This window comes from Mixophyes fleayi, chromosome 2 (genome assembly GCF_038048845.1).
Source record: "Mixophyes fleayi isolate aMixFle1 chromosome 2, aMixFle1.hap1, whole genome shotgun sequence".
NCBI classification, from domain to species: Eukaryota; Metazoa; Chordata; class Amphibia; order Anura; family Limnodynastidae; genus Mixophyes; species Mixophyes fleayi.
This window is the reverse complement of record NC_134403.1, coordinates 226,590,105-226,600,118: the sequence shown is the minus strand read 5'-3', so window position 1 is coordinate 226,600,118 and position 10,014 is coordinate 226,590,105.

Here is a 10,014-nt window from a genome sequence, read left to right as displayed (position 1 = left end):
GATGAAGTAAATCAAATTGATTAATGTCGTTTTACTGTGTGATTGAGATTAGTACGCCACGTGTTATGACGCAATTGCACAGATAAATAACGCACACATACACTTACACTCACACATTCACTTGTGAATAGTTCACCTCAATAAAGTTCCAATACACAGTCATTTATAATTGAATGTAATAGATTTAATAGTTCAATATAATAATGTTAAAACCACTTTATTGATATCTAAGGTTCAGGATTTAGGAAACATATCATATTTAGTGTCATTTTAATCCTCTTATTACCACCAGACATCTGCTACAATCGGCTAAGTGATCGCATCTTGCGTATGCAAGTTATGGATGATAGAGGAATAATGATCAGAATGATATTGTGTGTGTAATGCAAATAGACCAGTTTAAACCAGCTTTTTGGTGAGAACACTTGTATGCAGCTGTTGAAGAGTTGACGCCCACCCTTGGAGGGCATTGTTTGAACCCACCTATGACCTGCATTACAGTGGACTGTCCTGAATCCTGAACCTTTGGAAACACGCCAAGACATCACTACTGTTTTTTTTATGTATCACAAACTGTATATAAGCCAGGCTCTGGGTCCACTATACAGTCTACTTGACCGCAGACTTCAGGATTGAATGACTGTATGCTGGATGCAGGACGCTTGCGTATGTATCGGCTGTACTTTATGTTATTGAATTGTTATTTGTTGCATCTTGCTATAAAATCTCATTGTGCGTTGGAGCCACACAAATCACAGTGGACAATGTTTATTGGTAAGTGATAAAATAACTTTAACAGCGTAGTATTTCAACATTTATAATATGGGTTCTGCCCACCTTCGTCTATTTAAATGTCTAAATTTCTACTGATGTCGCTGTCCATCTAAAGAACTTTGTATCCTACTGTCTCTTAGCTGAGATGGATTACCTCTAACGTTTAAATATTATTGTGTGCTTAATCTTTCAACATTTTTCTTCTGGGTTTAGCCTATCTCCATCTATCTATTTGTCTAAATGTCTACTGATGTTGCTGTCTGTATAATGATATCTTATTCTTACCATCGGGGTCAATCTGTTGGAAAAACTCAGGAATGTAATTTTCAATATTCAGCAACTGCATGTAGATAAATTATGCACACTGCTGTGTCACTATGTTTCATAGGGATTGTACCCTTTACTAAACTGTCATGTATTTGTGCTGCTGGTCTGTCACTAATTTTGGGTAGCCCGCTCGCTGCAGCCTTTGGCCAACATTGGTGAAAACTATGACAGTTATGAAGAGATCATTATAAAATAAACTGTAAGTGACTGTACATGTATGTTAATATTATAAATAGTAATGTAGGAGAAAAAACAGCTCAAACTCAAGAATCTATCACACAAATTTCTTTATTAAATCCAGATCCAAAATCAAATTCAAAATCTTTGAGGATTTTGGGGCAAAACCAGAACCAAGACCAAAACATGAAGAACTTTTAGAACCAAACCAAACCGAAAACATTGGAGTCATCGCACATCTGTAATATACATATACATTTATTTTACTTACAATATTATTTGTATTATTGTTGGTTTTAATATGATTTAGAGATTGAGCTATTTTGGTTCTTTTTTGAGTCCTAAGTTGATGGTATTTAGGCAGGGTACACACTACAGGTTTTTCAGCTGATTATTGGGCCAATCACATGATAAACGACCGCTCTGCCCTATATCACATTAGTGTATACGCTCCCACGATCAAGGATTATCGTTCCAAAGCACAACGTATAGTTTGATTTGATTTTATAATGGACTAAAAATCTCTGTAAAGGATGGAACGACATTGTTCTAATTCTGTAGTGTGTACATATGACCATCTACCCGACAATCTGCCGATAATTCCTCTACCAGCAACGCCTTTCTGGGTTTGAATACTTACAATTATGATGTTGTCTCTTACGTCTTCCACATGGTGCGTTGTAAAAACGTAAAGAACATGGAAATAGTGATCTTTTAATGGTGAATCAATAATACACCTTTTTTACATGCTTCATATGACATCCTTGTATTCCTGTGTGCAAGTGTATACAACGCATGTGAAAATACGAATATTCTCAATATATTTATAATACAGATGTGTGCTTACCTTTGTGTTTCGGTTTCCAAGCCATTGTTGGTTCTAACCCAACTTCGTGTTTCGGCTTTGCTACCAGTTTTGTCGAATATATACGAAAGGTTTGGTTTTGGATCTGGATTTAAGTAAAAACTGTGAAAAATAGGTAAAATAATGTCATTTTGAGCTGTTTTGCTCCTATATTACTATTTATAGCATTAACATTCATTTCCAGACATTTTCAGTCCATTTTGTAATGATCCCTTCACAACAGTCCCAATCTTCATAAATGTTGGCCAAAGTCTGCAGGGAGCTGTCTTAATAAAGGATTTTGTAACCATCATTGCTTTCGCTTTCGCTGATTCAAATAAAAAACAAAACAAAACTGAATAGTGTTGATATCTCCCTTTCATTGCACCCAAACCTCCTTTGCATGTTCAGTTTTATTTAAATAAGAATAGTGGCGGAGAGAGCAATGCAAATCAACTAATAGCAAAACCAAACAGTGGAAGGTCAAATTGCCATTACAACACTGCTTCCAGGATATAATCCTTTACGATGTTACTTACCTGCCAATAACTGTCATAAGCTTTCAGAACTAGCAGAGAGGTCTTCACCTATAGCAGCCACATTTCCGATAGAGATGAACGCACTCACAGGTACTTGGATGCCCCCAGGACTTAACTTAATGTAGTAACAGCTCATGAGCAGGAACTAGTAGCATGGAGATAGGAGAAATGGGGCAAGAGCACGTCCCCCACTCAGGAGGCAGCAATAATTTAATTTAAAAATCCTCACGCCCTGGCTGCCTGTTTGCAGCTGGAACGCATCCCTAGTGTCAGAGTGAATACACCACTTCTTGGGCATAGCCTCTGCTGCAAGTCTCAAACAGTCCTCTTCACCCCGCGGTTGAACGAAGCTTACCCCGGCGCAATGATTTGTCTGTCCTCAGTCCCACATAAATATTTACGAGTCCCCTGGTTTGTTTCAGAAATTCAGCATTACGGCACAGAATATATAAGGAAAACAAGGTAAGAAAGTCTTGCTCTTGGCTACCGATAAATGCCCTGACAATGTATTGTGCATCTAATCTTTGAATTTTTGTAGTATGCGTGCAGGACACCTTCATTTCTCAGCATCCTCATTTATTTATATAGCGATAGCAAATTAGATAGAACTGAATAGATTGAAAAATAGAAAAGATTAGAATATAATAATATATAGCTTTGGGGTGGGGGTGGGGTGTAGCTGCTGCTGAAGCTCACATGCAAACACCCAGTTTTTTTCAAAACTATTTCGGTCGTCACTGCCCCACATAAGATCACTTTCACTTGAAAAAATTAAAATTTTGAAGGAAAGAAATCTGTTTATTTTTTGGATTCTGCTAATAGTTTGACAGCAAAAGTACCTTTTTTTTAAACTCAGTCTGTATATACTGTCTATTACTATTATATATATGCAATACAATGCATTAACAACAACCAGTAGTAACTAGTCTGTGTAAAGTGCATTTAAGATTGGAATTAAAAGCAATTGATCAGCAAACTATTGTAGCTGGCTATTCTCTACATAAAACTGTTTTACAATAATGACAGGATTCTATTGCTTGCCTGTGCTCTCTTATTGCTTTCCTATGTCCCTGGTTCACCCTGTATGCTATTTTATGAGCAGAGCACCGCAGCTAACATCCTCCTTAAATGCTGGCTGTTCTAAAATGGCACTTGAGAGACTATATATTGTGGACTATATACATGGGAGGGCTGGTAAATTTCGGTCCGGGGGCAAGACGACGCAGTCTGCCAAGATTGGGCTGGGTGAAATCCGCCCCCTTGCCCCCCAGCCCAGCCTGCCTACATGTATATATATATATATATATATATGTATGTACATATATATATATATATATATATATATATATATACTTGCTGAAATCTCCAGCGATTCACAGAGTTTTTTAAGTTGGATGTAACTGTCACCATTATAGAAATAATTAGCAGCTTAGCAACTCTTCCAACACACCCATGGGGTGGCTGCCCAGTGTCATTTTTGTTTTTATATTAAATGTTATCCAATCCATCCAGTGGAAGGCCCAGGACAGGCTCTCCTGGTCAATGTTTTGGCCAGCGGATACCAACAAGAGGTCAGACCGGGACCTCAACCCCCTAGTATGTCTTCTTGGACTAAATATTACCAGTCTGTGAAATTTTCATCCAAATCCATCCAGTGGAGGGCTCAGAACAGGCTCCCTGTGTCAAAGTTCTGGCCAGCGTACACCAACGGAAGTTCCGACCGAGAACCAAAACCTGCTTAAACCTGATCAGCATCCAACTGGACCAACTCGCTTGGGTTTCATCGCAATCAGTGCAGGGGTATCCGAATGCATGACCAGACAGTCAAACAAACCGAATCTATCCAATGGAAGGCTCAAAACAGGCTCCCGAGGTCAAAGTTATGGCCTGCGTACACCAAACGGGAGGTCAGACTGGGGCCTCAAACTCCTAGTATGTCTTCTGGGATCCAATGTTACCAGTCTGTGAAATTTTTGGCCAAATCCATCCAGTGGAAGTCTCAGATCAGGCTCCATGTTTCCAAGTTCTGCACAGCGTACACCAATAGGAAGTCTGACCGGGACCCTAACACCCTTAAAAGTTGGCCAGGATCCAACTGGACTACTAGCAAGAGTAGTAACATGATGTACAAACAATGTTTAATAAGGCAATTGCCACATGTAAAATAAAAAAAAATGATATGTTTTCTGGATGGTCTCAACTCCTACTTGATATATTGGGAGGTGAATTGATTACAAATGAAGCAGCCAGAAAATTTGACACTGCTATATGGCATACATATATAAAATTGGAGATGTGCAGTGAACTCGGTCTGCTGACTCCAGAGTTGTGTTGCACGTAGGAAAATAGAGCTTGAATATTTTATAAATATAATTGACAATGTGTGTATATAAAATTATGAAGTTGGTTGCACATCTGCGTGGCATTATATGAATTGTGGGAACTACTGTGGTATAATATGAACTGGGGGCACTACTGTGTGGTATAATATGAATTGGAGGAACTACTGTTTGGCATAATGTGAATTGGGAGCACTACTGTGTGGCATAAAATGAACTCAGGTCACTACTGTGTGGCATAATATGAACTGGGTGCACTTCTATTTGGCATAATATGAGCTACGGGCACTACTATGTGTCAAAATATGATCTGAGAGAAATTCTAGACACACTCTAGGTGGTGCTAGATATGGACACGCCACAGCATATCCCTCTCTATGTTTCCCTGGGTACACACTCAAATAAAATGTGCTGCCCTCATAATTCACCTGTTTGCATTTACTTGTAGCCTCTAACCAAACCACTGTAAATCTATGGAATGATTTTTCTTAAAAATATTAAACATGAGAGTGGGATCAGGTATTCAAATGTGTAAAATGTGGTTCCCAGCTGCTGATAACTTAACAATAATTTGCTACCTCCCCTTGTGAGCCTAGCTGGCGTGGATACAAAATTGTCTCCTCTGGAGACAGAGGCACATAATTTAGCAAATGTTCCATCATGAATTGAGTGTAAATCAGACAATCCTATTACATATCTTAAGGGGCGAGAGGTATGACCTATAAAATGTATTTAGGTTTATGCCTTTATACATGCTAACCAGCTACATATTGAGAGAATACTTAAATATTTTCATCAGTATTTCCAGAATTGGAAAAAAGTAGGGACAACCATTGCTCAATAGCCATCTTCAATTTAGTATGATGTAGAGGCATGTGTATAAAGTTATGTTAAGTATTTGGGGGGAATCAATAAACCAATGATTGAGTACAATATTTTATCCAGTCTGCATTAGAAAAGTATTGCACTTGTAAGAGTTTTGTTGGGTTTATGACTGAGACATTTTTATAGTTTTATGTAACTTTTATCTGTGCTTTTTGTTTAATATTGCTATATGCCCAAAAGAGTGATGTCATTTTTTTTTCAAATTTAGAGTTTTGTATTATAGATAGTATTTTCTTTGTCTTTTCTTGCTGTTTGAAGGACTACAAGAGATCTAATTGATTTCTTGTCAATCATATGTCAAAGGGGTAACAAACAGAAACTGCCCTTTGACTGGCTCCTATATGGCTCCATACTGTCTTTATTGAGATGTCTCTCTTTGACATGCACTCTTTAGAGTTGCTTTTTTTTCCCTATGTTGTATGGGAGGTGTGGCCCAATCTCTTTGGCAAATGACATTTTTGGTGTGCTTGGTTTCTCATGAATTCAGTACTTTTATTGGGCTCTATCCTTTCTCCACCACCCTTTGCCACGACCTTCTTGTGAAGTTAGGAAATAATCTTCATCTTTGCTGGACTGGTTTCAGAGCCTAGCTGGATGAGAATTTTTTTCTGAGCCCTCACTCCTCGCAAATTCTATGGGGGATAGCACATAGACTTTCTCGGGGTGACTCCTTTCCTTCACTTCTATTTCAACAGTTTGGTGGAAGTGGCACACACACAGAGTTCCCCACAGTGACCAGGCTTTGAACTTGTTTCCCTGGTAGATGAGTCCTCTCACTCAGCAGCTATATCCTTTTGGTCTCCTTAGAGGCAATGACATTAGGGAGAACATATTTAGTCATTGGCACATCTCTGGAGTGATTCTCCCTCCATTAAGATCTTTGCCAACGCACTCTGCTGTCAGTCACAGTCTTCACTTTGTAAATTCAGTTTATAGATACAATTGTGAAATGTAAACATCCAGAGATGATCAGACATTGTGTTCTGATTACTTCTGCTATAGGTGAACTCTATGGGCTAGATTTACTAAACTGCGGGTTTGAAAAAGTGGAGATGTTGCCCATAGCAACCAATCAGATTCTAGTTGTAATTTATTTAGTACATTCTACAACATGACAGCTGGAATCTGATTAGTTGCTATAGGCAACATCTCCACTTCTTCAAACCTGCAGTTTAGTAAATATACCCCTATATCTCTATATCTCTATTCTCTGCAATTAATGAGACTTATATACTGTGATGGTTTAAAAATATGATTGCTGGCTAACAACCAGATTTGGTGCATTTTGCTGCCAACAATCATAAAATCTTTGATTGTGCATAGCATCTAGGTGGTAGGACACACATTCCGTGTTCTGCCCAGGTACTTCATTCACATTTCTATATTATTTATTACTAGTAAATTAGACAAGTGTCAGTTCAGGTAAGGAGGGGGAAGATTTTTGTTTAAAAAATGTCTGCACCCCAGAGGAGGATTATTGGGAAATCATAAGGGACCAAGTTGCCACCAGCTCTATTTCCACTTTGGTATACTATAGGTGGTACTACACACCGGACAAACTCACTAAAATGTTCCCCTCTAGTTTTCCATTATGTTGGCGGGGGTTGTGGCCAGATGGGCTCCTTTTTGCATATTTTGTGGTCCTGCTCTAAAATATCCTCCTTTTGGGATCGAGTTAGGGCCCTCCTCTCCTCCCTCCTTCCATGCCCTGTCCGGAAAGACCCATGGTCTTTTCTTCTCTGTTACCCTTTGATTGATGATGATAAACAGTCTGCGAAATTGGCCTCCCATGTCCTGGCTGCTGCGCGATGCCTAGTAGCTAAGTCCTGGAAACAAGTTGAACGCCCCACTTTGGCTGCCCTGCGATCCTATATCTGGTTTATTGCTCGGATGGAACAGATTACATACCACCTGCATGATAAGGATGTTAAATTCAGCAGATTTGGGCCCCTTGGCTTTACTTATAACCCCATACCTCTTGTACCAACTCCTTCCTCCTAAAAAGACTCCCTAGGTTTATAAGTGGCCTGACTCTTGACTCTCGATGCTGTTTCCCTCCCCAGAGAATCTAAGTAGTAATCCCCTCTGAAACTTTTATTGCCCCTCTTCTATTTATTTGTTTCTCCTCTTAAAAAGGAAAGATAGGGGTAAGGAACTGTGTGGATAATTGGCAAGTGTGTTCTCTTTTTCTTTCAGTCTCGGTGGCGACCAGTGCCCCCCCTCCCCCCACCCCCATTATATTGTTATAAAATGTTATAGTATCTTGAGTATTCTGGATAACAATTGTATACTTACCTGTCTGTTTATTGTCAACCTCTGCCTATTTTATATATTTGCTACTCAAATATTTTCAGCTACATTGACATATGCCCATGACATGTACTGTTCTCTGTTTTTGTCTCTTGCCTTGCAAATGTACTAATTGTTGATTCTTATCTGTACATGATTGCTATTTTTCAAAATAAATAGTTAAAAAAAAAAATGTCTGCAATATATTTGTTATGCAATTATTTATAATAAGTTGAAAGTTAACATTCTAACAAAATGGTAGCCATGAAATCATTCTCTTAGTTTTCTGTTACGATCCAGTAACCACAATAATATTTCAGAGGATAAAATAGATAACCCGGTAATATCATTGTGAAGCCATCAAGGAGTGTCTGTACAGTTTAAGTCTTAGGGCTAGATTTACTAAGCTGCGGGTTTGAAAAAGTGGGGATGTTGCCCATAGCAACCAATCAGATTCTAGCTGTCATTTTGTAGAAAGTACTAAATAAATGAAAGCTAGAATCTGATTGGTTGCTAAAGGCAACATCCCCACTTTTTCAAACCCGCAGTTTAGTAAATCTAGCCCTTAGGGTTTTTTTAATGTTCTATTACAAATTAAATTGTACAAAAATTTAAATATTGGTCTCTTTCTCTCCCCCAGCACAAAGAGACCTTGTCATCTTCTCTGCATGCAAAAGATATATATTACAGAAGCATCATACAGAACAATGGTGGTACCAAACTCCTATAAAGTCACAGCTGTAGAAATTAACAGTTTTCAATTTAATTTAGCAGTTGCATTAGCCTGAGCATGTAAAAACCTGACTGTGATGGTCTTAAGAGTTTAATGGAGAACAACTGGAGAGCTACATATTGCCTAAACTTCTAAGCCTAATCTTGAGTTATAATTGTTGAAAAGACATATATCAGCAATCCAAGAGACATCTCTTTGGCATACATATGAGCAATTGAATTGAAATGTCTTATTAATGATGTTTATTAATGTAATGTAATTAAGAAAATCTCTGCAAAGTGAAACTACTGAATTTCAGTGTTGTTTTATTTAGAATAATTCCACAGCTCAAGTTCAGACAGGAGTCATCACCAAATCACAACACAGAGATGGGTGAAATTGCATTATCACATTGTGACATGCAGGCCCAGTACTACCATTAGGCAGCTTTAGGCAGCACCTTACAGCACCCCAAACTCTCCACCTTCCCAGTATAGGGTATGCATAAAGCTCTAGGATACAGGGTGTCTCAGTGCCACAGCCCTTCTAACTCCCCGCACAAGTAATTAGAACATTTAAGACTTCCAATCACTAGGCTTGACCTCTATTGTTTTTTTATGCTCGGTTACAAAATACAACTATCTTGAAAACTACCCCTCTAGAAAGCCTGCTTTTGCATCTTGGCAGCAGTGGAGCCTGGACAAAGTTCTGCATCAAACGTCATTGCATCTGGACTGCAGCCTTGCCAGCCAGGAGGAGGTAAGAGTTATTATTTTTAATTTACAAAAGTCAAGCATGTGAGCAGCTGGAAGTTGGTATTGTGGTAGGTGGAAAGGTAGGCTGAAGCTTTGCCTAAGGAGCCATGAGACCTAGTACCGGCCCTGGTAACATGTTTCAACTGGTTGCCCTAGCGCTAAGCATCTTAATGGAACACTTTACGCTACACCTTACAATAAGGTATAACAAACAATTCAGAAACCTAGTTCCACATTTCAGTGGGTTTGGTCGCAGCTTATATTCTATCAAAGTTCTGCAAAAGAGCTAAAAGCTTTAATTTTATGTGAGCTCCACCATGAAGAACATATGAAGAGTTCTACTTGGAAGTCATTTTAAAATCCCTTTGTGAAA